At 38.5% G+C, this 12,734-nt stretch overlaps 1 protein-coding gene and 1 pseudogene across 3 annotated transcripts in view; one reads left to right on the forward strand and one right to left on the reverse strand.

The window, feature by feature from the left end:
• Positions 1-12,734, reverse strand: part of LHFPL3 (LHFPL tetraspan subfamily member 3) — a 556,172-nt gene that overhangs the window by 205,743 nt on the left and 337,695 nt on the right. The window lies entirely within an intron of this gene.
• LOC115286062 lies at positions 10,259-10,461 on the forward strand (annotated as a pseudogene).

A 12,734-nucleotide genomic window follows, 5' to 3' on the forward strand; every position in this document is an offset into this window, starting at 1 on the left:
CCCAGGGGAGTGGTCCACAGGGAGAGGGCATGGAAGCTCGGAGCTCTGCCCCACACTGTGTCCTACCCAGCTGTTCACCTGGAAGTTCATCCATATCCTTTATCACATCCTTTTAGAATAAACTTGTAAATAAACTGTTTTCCTGAGTCCAGTCACTCTAGCAAGTTACTTGAACCTGAAGAGGGGGTTGAGAACCTCTGATTTATAACCAGTCGGTCAGAAGCACTGGTGACAATGTGGACTGTGATTGGCATCTGAAGTGGGGTGGGGGACAGTGTGATGGGACTAAGCCCTTCATCTGTAGAATCTGATGCCCAGCCTCAGATTTGAGTTACACTGTAGGACATCCAGCTGGTGTCACAGAATTGCTTGGTGTGGGAAAACCCCACACACCTGGTGTCAGAAGTGTTGGGAGTGTGGTAGATATGTGTGAAGCAGACACACAGGAGGGGGACTAAGGTTTCTCCGACACAATGACACATGAAAATCACATGAAGTTCTAATTTCGTGTCCATAAATGAAGTTTTATGGGGACACACTACATTCCATTTGTTCATGTGCTTCTTGTGGATGGCTGGTTTCTATAAGGTCAGAGCAGGTGCAAAAATGACAGGTATGGGGGCACCTGGGTGGCTCAGTCAGTTAAGCATCTGACTTTGTTTCAGGTCATAATCTCACAGTCCACAGTCTGTGGGTTCAAGCCCCACATTGGGTTCTGGGCTGACAGCTCAGATTCTGTTTCTCCCTCTGCTTCAGATTCTGTGTCTCCCCCTCTTTCTCTGCCTCTACCCTGCTCATGCCCTCTCTCTCTCAAAAATTAATAAACATTAAAAAAATTAAAAAAAAGAATGACCAGTATGGCCCATAAAAGCCTAAGATATTTACTATTTGGCCCTTTACAGAAAAAGCTGACACTTTGATTAGAAAGCCCTTGGAGCCAGTTCTGGACCTTGTAAGAACCTTTGGGATGTTCATTTACCTCTGGTGAGAGAAGCCCCATAATGAATGAGGTAAAATTTCCTACCAGTTGGGGTTCACGGTAGACCAAATTAGAGTTAGAGAGAGAACAGAAATGTGACATTTATTATAGCAGTGTTGCAGAGTAAGACTTCCGCCTGCTATGCTATTGTTTGCAGAAAAGATTACATAAGAAGTTTTATTGAATTGGGAACTTGGCTTAAAGTGCCTTCTTTGTAAGTCTTCTTGTATTCAAATGCCATCTCTGGATGGGGTGAGCATTATATAATCTTAACCAACCAGGAAAGCTGCAAGCTCTAAAAACAGAAATGTTCCAGCCATGTTATACTTTCTAGCTGTAAGGTGGAAGATCTTTGTTAGTATTTGGCTATAAAATAGATTAAAAAGTTCCACTGAAAATGTGTCCCTGCCCAATATCTCCCTCAGAAGAATATTAAAGATGTTTCAAAGAGCAAGAATCTGATTCTTTCACATGGCATCTATTATTCTATCCTATTCTATCCTATCCTATTTTATTCTATTCCATTCCACTCCATTCCATTCCATTCCATTCCATTCCATTCCATCCCCCTCTATTTATTTTAGCTACACTATCTTTTGTTTAAAAGAAATCTGAATCAGGTGCATGGTATGAAAAATAATTAAAAAGCTGAGCCTGTGTTGAGCTCTGAGCTGGGCCAATTGATGGGGAGATTGGAGGTTGGGTTGGGGGAGGGGCATCCAAAATCTTACCCCTCCTCATCATCTTCACGTAAGAAAGTCCCTTGGGAGAGAGGGTTCTGAGACTCAGCTCTAAAAAACTCTGATCTATATTACTCATTATTTATATGAGGGTTGGATGATTCAGCTTGAATGTCATTTAAGTAGGAAAATATTCTTTAACATGAATTAATTTTAGTACTACAACAATATGAAATGAAAGGAAACTGATAGGAAGCAAAACATAAATCCAGAGGCATGAATTAAGTTGGTAACTAATGATACATTCCAGAAACTAAAGTTTAAAAAATAATCATGGCATTTTTTAAATTATGTGGCAGAGAGGGCTAAATTCTACCCCTAAATGTAGATATGCATTTTCACAGACATTAGAGAATTAGTTATCTGTCAATAACAGGAGCATATACTAAAAGCCAACCAAAAAAAAATTGATGAAGTATTTAATTTGAATAAATAGAGAGGAATGTCAAGATCCTGGATAAACAGAATATTGTGTAAATGTCAATTCTTTCCAAATTGAAATAAACATGTGGAATATTTTGTTTATAAAGGCTTCTTAAAACACATTTTTTAAGTTTCAGTAGAGTTGACACACAATGTTCCCTTAGTGTCAGGTGTACACGTTAGTGATTTGACAAATTTGCACATTATGCTATGTTCACCACAAGTGTGGTCACCATCTGTCCTTTCCGTCACTATTGCGACGTTATCAACTGTGTTCCTTATGCTGTGCCTCTGACTTCCCATGACTTATTCCTTCCACAACTGGAGACTATATCTCCCTTTCCCCTTCACCCATTTTGCCTAATCCCCTACAGTCCTCCCCTGTGGTAACTTCAAATTTGTTCTCTGCAGTTATAGGTCTGATTCTGCTTTTTCTTTATTCATTTGTTTTAGATTCCATGTATGATATTTTTCTCTGACTGATTTCTTTCACCTAGCATAATACCCTCTAAACATGGTGCATCCACGTTGTCTCAAATGGCATTACTTCATCTTTTTCTATAGGTGTGTAGTATACTGTCATATACATGTGATACACACACATACGCAAACACACACCACATTTTCCTTATTCATTCTTCTATTGACAGACACTTGGGTTGCTTCCATATCTTGGCCATTGTATATAATGCTACAATAAATATAGGGGTGCATGTTTCCTTTTGAATTAGTGTTTTCATTTTCTTTGGGTAAATAATCAATGGTGAAATTATTGGAGAATATGGTATTTCCATTTTTAACTTTTTGAGGAATCTCTATAGTGTTTTCCAAGTGACTATAGCAACTTACATTCTCACCAACAAAGCATGAGTGTTCCTTTTCCTCCACAGTGTCACCAACACTTGTTATTTCCTGTCTTTTTTTATTTTAGGCATTCTAACTGGTGGGAGGTGATATCTCATTGTGATTTTGATTTGCATTTCCCTGATGATTAGCAACTTGGAGCATCTTTTCCTATATCTGTTTGCCATCTGTATGTCTTCTTTGGAAAATTATCTATTCAGTTCCTCTGCACATTTTTTAATTGGATATATATATATTTTTTTTTTGGTGTTGAGTTGTAGAAGTTCTTCTATATTTTGGATATTAACCCCTTATAGAATGTACAGTTTGCAAATATCTTTTCCCATTTAGTAGGCTGTTTTGCTGATAGTTTCCTTTGTTGTGTAAAAGCTTTCTGTTCTGATACAGTCCCAAGAGTTTACTTTTGCTTTTGTTTCCCATGCCTTAGGATACAGGTCTAGGAAAAGGTTGCTACAGCTGATGTCAGAAAAATTATGCCTGTGTCCTTTTCTAGGACCTCTAGAGTTTCAGATTTCATATTTAGGTCATTATGCATTTTTAAAAGTTTATTTTGAGAAAGAGAGCGAGGAAGAGAGAGAACCCCAAGCAGGCTCCATGCTATCAGCACAGAATCTGATTTGGGGCCTGAACTCATGACCTGAGCCCAAATCAAGAGTCAAACAAACAATTAACTGACTGAGCCACTCAGGCACTCTAGATCTTTAATCCAATTTCAGTTTATTTTTGTGTATGGTGTTAGAAAGTGGTTGGTCCAGCTTCCTTGTTTTACATGTTGCTGTCCAGTTTTCCCATTTATTTAAGGGAAATGTATTTTCCCCATTGTATATCCTTGCCTCCTTTGTCATAGGTTAGTTGACCATATAAAGGAGATGAGGAATTTTGATAGTTGTTTTTGTTTTTGTTGGTAATACTATTGAAGTTTACAAAGACACAAAGAATGCAAATCAAAATAATTACCTATCATTATATTGCCCTCAATTAGTAGAAACTTAAAAACGTGCACTAACTCTAGATTTAGTTGGCTTTGTACTTAGATTAGTAATTAAACTGTTTTTGGGACCATGAACTGATACACTATGTATCAAAGTAAAGGTATCAAATACCCTTTGACTCAGTAAATTTTAGGTGGAACCAACAGTAAGAAATCATTAGCTACAAACAAGATTGTTCATCATAACACAATTTAAATGCTCAAGTAAGAAATTATATAACTTTTCAATTAGAAGTGGTTAAATTTTGATACAGTCACAAAATTAAATAATAGAGATCCATCTAATTATCTTCAAATAACATAATGTGGAAAAGTGTTCAGGACAAGTAGAAAAATCAGGTCACAAAATTCATTTGTATAATCCCACTTTTACTTGAAATAAGACAAACCACACTTGTCTGCAGCAGTGGTTTGCATTTTCTAACTTGACTATAATAAGCATATATTACTTTTATAGTTAGATGGAAGTAAGCACCATCAGAAGAAAAAAAGCATCTGAAAAGGACCTTGAATTCAAATTGTTGCATATTAAAATCAATGTCAAAGCACATGACACAATCAAATTCTAACAATGGCTCAGCCATTCAGCGGATAAAAATAAACTTGCAAATACACACTTAGGCAGAGGGAGGGGGCATACTTATCTCCAGAATGGTTTTTCCGGTTGGCATTCCAGGACCCTGTAAAGCCAGACCCTCACCTTGACCCTGCAGTGCCAGAATACTTGGTCTTTCCTGAGGCTTCAAGGTTAGGAGCTTCGGGCATAAAGAACAAATTCTACTGAGCACTGGCAGGTGCTCTGTGGGGTACGTGAAGTCTCACACTTTACTACGTGAGGTCACTGAGACCCAGAGCTGTGCTTTCCCAAATTCAGTGTATATCAGTGAGTCACCTGGGGAATCTTAAAATGCAGATTCTGAATCAGTGGATCTGGGGTGGGACCTGGATTCGGCAATAGAACAAAATCCCAGGCGAAGCTGTGCCGGGCTCTGTGGATGCCACTTTGAGGATTGAGGGTTTACAGAGGGGCGTCTCTAGTGTGAAGTCACACAGCTAATACAAAATCGACAGGACGGTACCTTTCTATTTTGCTGGCTGTTTTAAAATGAGTGTGAAAAAGACTTGTAAAACACAGTAGCCTACTCAATTATTTCTCACAACTGGTTAGGCTGCTAATAACAATGCTTGGCAATTATGTAGTTCATTATATTTTCAAGGGTTTTTTTTTTTTTAGTAACTAGTAGTTTGCTAATCCACCAATTTATCTTGAAAAGCAGCAACTAATATCATCCGTACACCCAGTTAATTGTACACAGTATCTCCAAATCCTTTATGGGATTTAACTTGAATCCGGATTTACCTTGAGCTATTTAAGTATTATATACAATTATATAGACATGTATGAGAATCTGAACCGGGACCACATATGTGGGATCTGGTCTATATGTACCCCAGTACTGTTTTTTTAAGGTTAGAAGAATGATAGTTGTTGAATGAATACATGCGGGAATCAAATCCTTTTTTAGCTGTGTGGTCTAACCTCTATAACCTCAATATCCTTATTTGTAAAAGAGGGTAAACAAGACTCTGTGAGGATTAAATGTGATAATGTTTCTCCCCTTCCCTCACCGTCCTTCCTTCTTTCTTTCCCTTCTTCCCTCCTTCCTTCTTTTCCTTCTTCATATTTTTCCACCAGCTTTATTAAGATATAATTGACATACAACATTGTGTAAATTTAAAGTGGGTAATGTAATGATTTGATACACATATTGTTAAAAAAGAAAACCACAGATCCAAAATGGTGTCACTTAGGTTAAGGCCCCAAGTCTGTAAATTAAGACTTAATAGCTAGCCTAACTGCAGTTCCAAACCCCCAGAAATGTAACCTTTAACCAGTCAACATGGGAATTTCCTAGTCAGGACTAGGAAATTTACTCTTCCCCTTAGGAGGGTGACCTTGCCTAAAACAATGGATTCTTTGCTAATAATTTGCCTCTATCTACTCCCTCTCTACCTTTAAAAACCTTTCCTTTTCTGTAGCCCCCTGGAGCTCCCCTCTACTAGCTAGATGGGATGCTGCATGATTCAGGAATAGATTAATAAAGCCAAGTAGATCTTTAAAATTTACTCACATTTTTGTTATTTAACAGTATATACTGATAAATGATTATACAATAAGGATAGTTAACACATCCTTTACCTCATATAATTACCACTTTTTTTTAACTTGCTCAATCTCATGAACTATCAGATCATGACCTGAGCTGAAATCAAGTCAGGCACTTATCCAACTGAGCCACCCAAGTGCCCTCTATATATTTACTTTTCTTTCTTTTTTTAATGTTTATTTATTTTTGCCAGAGAGAGAGAGAGTGAGTGAGTCAGAGTGTGAGCAGGGGAGGGGCAGAGAGAGAAGGAGACACAGAACTGGAAGCAGGCTCCAGGCTTTGAGCTGTCAGCACAGAGCCCAATGTAGGGCTCAAACTCACCAACTGCGCAATCATAACCTAAGCCAAAACTAAGAGTTGGACACTTAACCCACTGAGCCACCCATGTGCCCCTTTCCTTTTCTATACAGAATAGCAATATTTGAAAGATTTAAGCTTGGTTGAGGTTCAATTGAGACTATATAGTTCTATGCATTGAGCCAGTGACTCATTCATTCAAGAAATATTTAAAACCAGACTGACTTTTCTTCCTTCAGATGTTTCCCTTCCTGTGCTCTGGCTCTCAGGGAGAATTCATCCTTCCTGAGAACCCCCAAGCTTCCCTTCTTGTCTTCTTTCACCTCCATCATATCAAGTGTATCTGTTTGGGTTTTGTTGTTGTTGTTGTGCTTGGTTCTTCCAAGCAACGGTCTCTCAGAGATGACAGTAAGCATCTCTTATGAAGTTGTCCCTGGTAATGTGTAATTCTGTAATGTAAATACCCTTTCCTATCAAACTATGAACCCAAACCTACAACAGGTCTCTGGTCCAACTTCTCTGGAAGGACTTGAGTGGTGTTAGGTCCTGAAGGGGAAGTTACTATTAAGGCCATTGAGGCATGACTAATTCATGGTAGGGCTTGATAGAAAGGGGTATGTGGGGTGTGTGAAAGGACTTCAAGTGCCCTAGAACACACAGTCACAATACTTGCTCATGACCCACACACTGTAATCCTGGGTATAAATAAGGAATGAGCGGTCTGGTGCTGGCAAGCATTCCTACCCACGAGGGATGATGGGATGATGCATGCTGTCACATCCATGGATGCTATGACATTTAAATAGGGCAAATCTGTTTTCAGCTTGGAGCCCAATTAGGAAATTACTTTTGCTGCCAAAGGAGATACAGCTCTACCCACCTACAGGCAGTGGCACAGCCAACAGCGGACACAGGCCAACTGAGTAGCCGTGGCACCGGCCCTGTGTGAGCAGAAACAGGGCCCGCTGTCAGGGGAGCATCTAGTGCTCGGGGCCCTGCATCCCTCTCTCGCTGCTTCTCTCCTGCCCTGTGACTCTGAAGGACACATCCTGCTTTGGATGGGGTAGGTTTGAGAAGCCAGTTACTCAAAGCAGCAGAGATGTTGAACAGCTGGACGTGCACGTCTGAAGATCAGGGGGAAGTCGGGCTGGTGACAAAACTGTGAGCGGAGTTGAACTGCATGAAATCACCCAGGGGAAGGATGCAGGAAGGGGAGCGCAGAGGGCAAGGGGTTACTGCAAATACAAAGTCTCCACCTGGGAAACCAAAGCTGCAGAGGACCCACTCATGTCCTTTGTGGCCCCTCTTCCTTCTGAGTTGAGAGACCACCTGAGTTTTCTTTGAGTCCTTCTTTCACAGTGAGCTTCAGAGAAATCTTAAAACACAGAGGGTAGCATACATTTTTTTTGACTTTTGATCTCACAAAGGTACATTCTTCGTGGGAAAAATGTGTCAGGCATCAAACTACAAGTACTGCCTAATACAACTCCAAGAAACAAGGGGAGAAAAATATATGCAAATCTGACCTTTGGCTGTGGACCACCTTGCATGTAAGTTCTATTCAGGTTCTAAGTGTGGCTTTGCCTTCTCCTATTTGCGTTTCATGGATGCTTTGATTTAACGTGAGTACACACATTCCTGTGGCTTCATTACCTCCCTTTTGAACACGGGTGGGACTTACTGACTCTTCTCATGAACAGAATAAGGCACAAGTATGGCTATGTGACTTCAAGGTTAGGCCATAAAAGACACTGAGGCTTCAGGCTTTCTCTTTTGGATTACTAACTCTAGAGGAAGTCAACTGCCATGTAAAAAGGACACTCAAGCAGCCCCGTGGCAAGATCCATGTGTTGAGGCCTCCGTTTCTGCCAAAACCCAGTAAGGAACTAAGGCTTCTTGCCAACGCCATATTAGAAGTCGATCTTCCACTTAGAGGCTCAAGTTAAGGCTTCAGATCACCGGAGCTCTGGTGGGCAGCTTGACTGCAATCTCGCGACACCCCCCATTTCAGAACCACCCAGCTATGCTGTTCTTAGATTCCCCACCTTCAGAAACCGTGTGACTAATACATGTTTCAAGTGGTAAAGTTTTGGGTTAATTTGTCACACAGCAATCAATAACTAATATAAATTATGAATTATGATCATTTGAAGTACATCTTCTTCTACCTTTTGCTTATTTTTTAGAAAACCTAGTTGGATTTTAATTAATTTTCCAGGAAACTTCTCAGACTAATGTGAAAACAAAACAAAGCAAAAAATATTCATATGTTATTTTTTAAAAGCAAGAAACAAGTGAAACCTATGGCCGCACTAATGTTAAATGCAGAGTTAATTGTGATGTGATGAAAGGCTAATTGAAATTTTTATTATGGCTATATAATTATATCGAATGCTTCTGCCATCTTTTCATTATTTTTAAAACATTATTCTCCCATCAGAGTGTAATCGTTACATTACCTTAAATGCTGTAAAATTTAATAATCCTGGTTAAGAAGAATTAAGAACTATGACTTTTTTCCTAGATAAACACAGATTGTAAATTTTTTGGAAGCTTCTAAACACATTGGCTACAAGAGAATACCTCTTAAAACATAAGCCACAAAACAACATACGAGAAAAGAGAGGGTCTTGTTTTCATCCTTCATTTTTTCAGAGGTCATCATAGGACAGTTCTTCATATTCAACTCTTAAACTAAAATGTCACTGACACAGAGTAATATAAACCTATTTAAAAAGCAACTTTTGAAAAAGGGTGCTGTTTACTGCTCCTAGATATCAACATAGTGCCTAAAATATTAGGATAACATTACTCTGTTCAGAAACCTATCTTTACCAGAATCTGGAAGAGTTCTTTAATTACAATTTTATGACAATAACCCAATATATAATTAAGATAAAGCCAACCACATATACAAATAAAGAAAAAGCCTACATCATGAAATGAGAACTATCATTTACCTTACAGTTAACTCACATCTAAATTATACACATCTATGACTTTTTTCACTAGGGTTGGAAATAAGCTCCCAATTTCTCCTAGTAAACTGATGGGCATTCTAATTTCAATGGGAACTGATCGTCTCAGATCTTGTCTGACCTAGAGCCCTTCCCACATTGAACCAGGTCTGCTAATCTTTTCTCTGTGCTGTGCCAATCTGTCATAGGATCCCATCGTCCAATACAGTAGGCATTATTTGCAGGTGGTTCTGTAAATTTAACTTAATTAAAAGGAAAAATCAGTTTCTCAGGTGAACTAACTACACTTCAAGTACCCAACAGCCACATGTCTACTGCATTCCACAGTACAGATATAGAACATTTCTAGCATCATAGCAAGTTCTTTTTGTTTTTTTAAGTTTATTTATTTTGAGTGAGTGAGAGAGAGAGAGAGAGAGAGAGAGAGCGAGAGCGCGCAAGTAGGAAGGGGCAGAGAGAGGGAGAGCCAGAATTTCAAGCAGATCCCATGCTGTCAGCATGGAGTCTGATGCAGGGCTGGAACTCAAGAAGCAGGAGATCATGGCCTGAGCCAAGATCAAGAGTAAGACGCTTGCTCGACCGAGCCACCCAGGGGCCCCGCATTGTAGCAAATTCTAGTGGATGTGCTGCCCTAGAATGCTGCTTCTGTGTCATTTTTGTGAAAAATTCCTAGCTTTTTCTTCTGTAATTGCTCCATGTGCCAATGTAACTAACAAATTTATGATAGAAAATTTAAAACAGGCAAATCTAATAAAATTAAAATCATTTATCTCATACTAGCAAGAGACGAACATGACAGTTTGGTGTATTTTCTTCCTATCGCTTCTCGGCCTTTTGGCTAAGATCAAGTGTGGTGTATTTTCTTCCAGTCTATTTTCTAGGCATACATACAGAGAAATAGGTCATACAATTTCACGATATTAGAAACATTTTTCCATGTCATTACTTTTATGATATCATTTAAAAAATTTATATTCTAGTTAACAGACAGTGCAATATTGGTTTCAGGAGTAGAAACCAATACACTTTTATACAACACCCAGTGTTCATATGGCATCATCATTTTTAACTGCTGCATAGTATTTTGTCATATAGATATTTTTGTATTGTTTATGGTGGCCCAAATTCTCATCACCTCAATTACGAACACTGTGGACTTTCTTGTGGTTAAATCTTTGCCCTTATCAATTATTGTTTCCTTTGTATACATTTAAAGAATCAGAACTTCCAAGGGCGGGACTGCTGAGACAAAGATTATGCCAAGTTTTCAGGCTTTTGATACAAATCAACACCAGAAAACATATGCAGTGCCAAAATACACACCCCCCAGCTCTATTTCAGAAAGATCATTTTTATATCTCCTAGCCAACTCTGGGATTTTGTTTTATTTTGTATTCTTCGCAATTTGGTGAGGGAAAAGTTATATTTCATTCATATGTATTTATTTATTACTGAGGCTAAACATCTCTAAGTCTTTACCAAGGGAATTTCTAAGATGGTTGCTTCATGTAATGTGGTTATGAGATGATTTTTTAAAAATACCAGATACGCTGGGCTTCTTTGTCATAGAGTAATAGACTATATGAACATTGCCTTATTTCCAGACTCTATCCCATTCCATTGATCTGTTAGTCTATTTCTGTGCCAGTACCATACTGTTTTGATGACTACAGCAGTATACCTTGAAATCTGGGATTGTGGTAACTTCAGCTTTATTCTTATTTATCAAGATTACTTTGGCTATTTGTGATCTTTTGTGATTCCATACAAATTTTGGGATTACTTGTTCTAGTTCTGTGAAAGATGTTGTTGGTACTTTGAGAAGATTGTGCTAATTTGATAGATTTCTTTGGGTAGTATGGACATTTTAACAATATTTGTTCTTCTAATCCATGAGCATGGAATGTGTTTCCATTTCTTTGTGTCACCTTCAACTTCTTTCAGCTATGTTTTATAGTTTTTTGGAGTATTGGCATTTCACTTCCTTAGTTAAATTTATTTGTGGCTTGGGGTACCTAGGTAGCTCAGTTGATTGAGCATCCTACTTCGGTTCAGGTCATGATCTCACAGTTCGTGCGTTTAAGCTCCACATCAGGCTCTGTGCTGACAGTTGAGAACTTGGTGCCTACTTCAGATTCTGGGTCTCTCTCTCTCTTTCTGGCCCTCCCCTGCTCGCACTGTGTCTCTCCCTCTCAAAAATAAACATTAAAAAAATTACAAAAATTTATTCCTAGGTATTTTATTCTTTTTGGTGCAATCGTAAACGGGATTGTTTTCTTAATTTCTCTTTCTGTTACTTTTTATTATTAGTGTATAGAAATGCAACATATTTCTGTATATTAATTTTGTATCCTTTGACCTTTATTGAATTCATTTTTCAGTTCTAGCAGTTTTCTGGTGGAGTCTTTCAGATTTTCTACATATATAGAATCATGTCATCTGCAAATAGTGAAAATTTTACTTCTTCTTTACCAAGTTGGATGCCTTTTATTCCTTTTTGTTGTCTGATAGCTGTGGCCAGGACTTCCAGTACTATGATGAGTAAAAGTGGAAAGAGTGGACCTCCTTGTCTTGTTCCGGATCTTAGAGGAAAAGCTCTCAGTTTTTTACCATTGAGTATGATGCTCTCTGTGGGTTTTTCATATATCGCCTTTATTATGTTCTCACTAAAACTACTTTGTTGCGAGTTTGATGAGTGGACACTGTACTTTGTCAGAGGCTTCTTCTGCATATATTAAGAAGATCATATGGTTTTCATGCTTTCTCTTATTAATGTGATATATCACATTACTTGATTTGTGCATATTGAAACACCCTGGTATCCCTGGAATAAATTCCAGTTGATCATGGTGAGTGATTTTTTAAAAATGTATTTGAAAGATTCACATTGCTAATATTTTGTTGAGGATTGTTCCATCTATGTTCATAAGAGGTATTGGCCTGTGGCACAAAAACAGACACATAGACCAATGGAATAGAATAGAGAATCCAGAACTGGGCCCACAAATGTACAGCCAATTAATTTTTGACAAAGCAGGAAAGAGTATCTGATGGAAAAAAGACTGCCTCTTTAGCAGGTGGTGCTGGGAGAACTGGACAGCAACACACAGAAGAATGAAACTAGACCACTCTCTTACACCATACACAAAATAAACTCAAAATGGCTGAGGGACCTGAATGTGAGACAGGAAACAATCAAAACCCTCGAGGAGAAAGTAGGAAACAACCTCCTTGACCTCAACTGCAGCAATTTCCTACTCGACACATCTCCAAAGGCAAGGGAAATGAAAGCAA

Source organism: Suricata suricatta, chromosome 2 (genome assembly GCF_006229205.1).
Source record: "Suricata suricatta isolate VVHF042 chromosome 2, meerkat_22Aug2017_6uvM2_HiC, whole genome shotgun sequence".
Lineage (NCBI taxonomy): Eukaryota > Metazoa > Chordata > Mammalia > Carnivora > Herpestidae > Suricata > Suricata suricatta.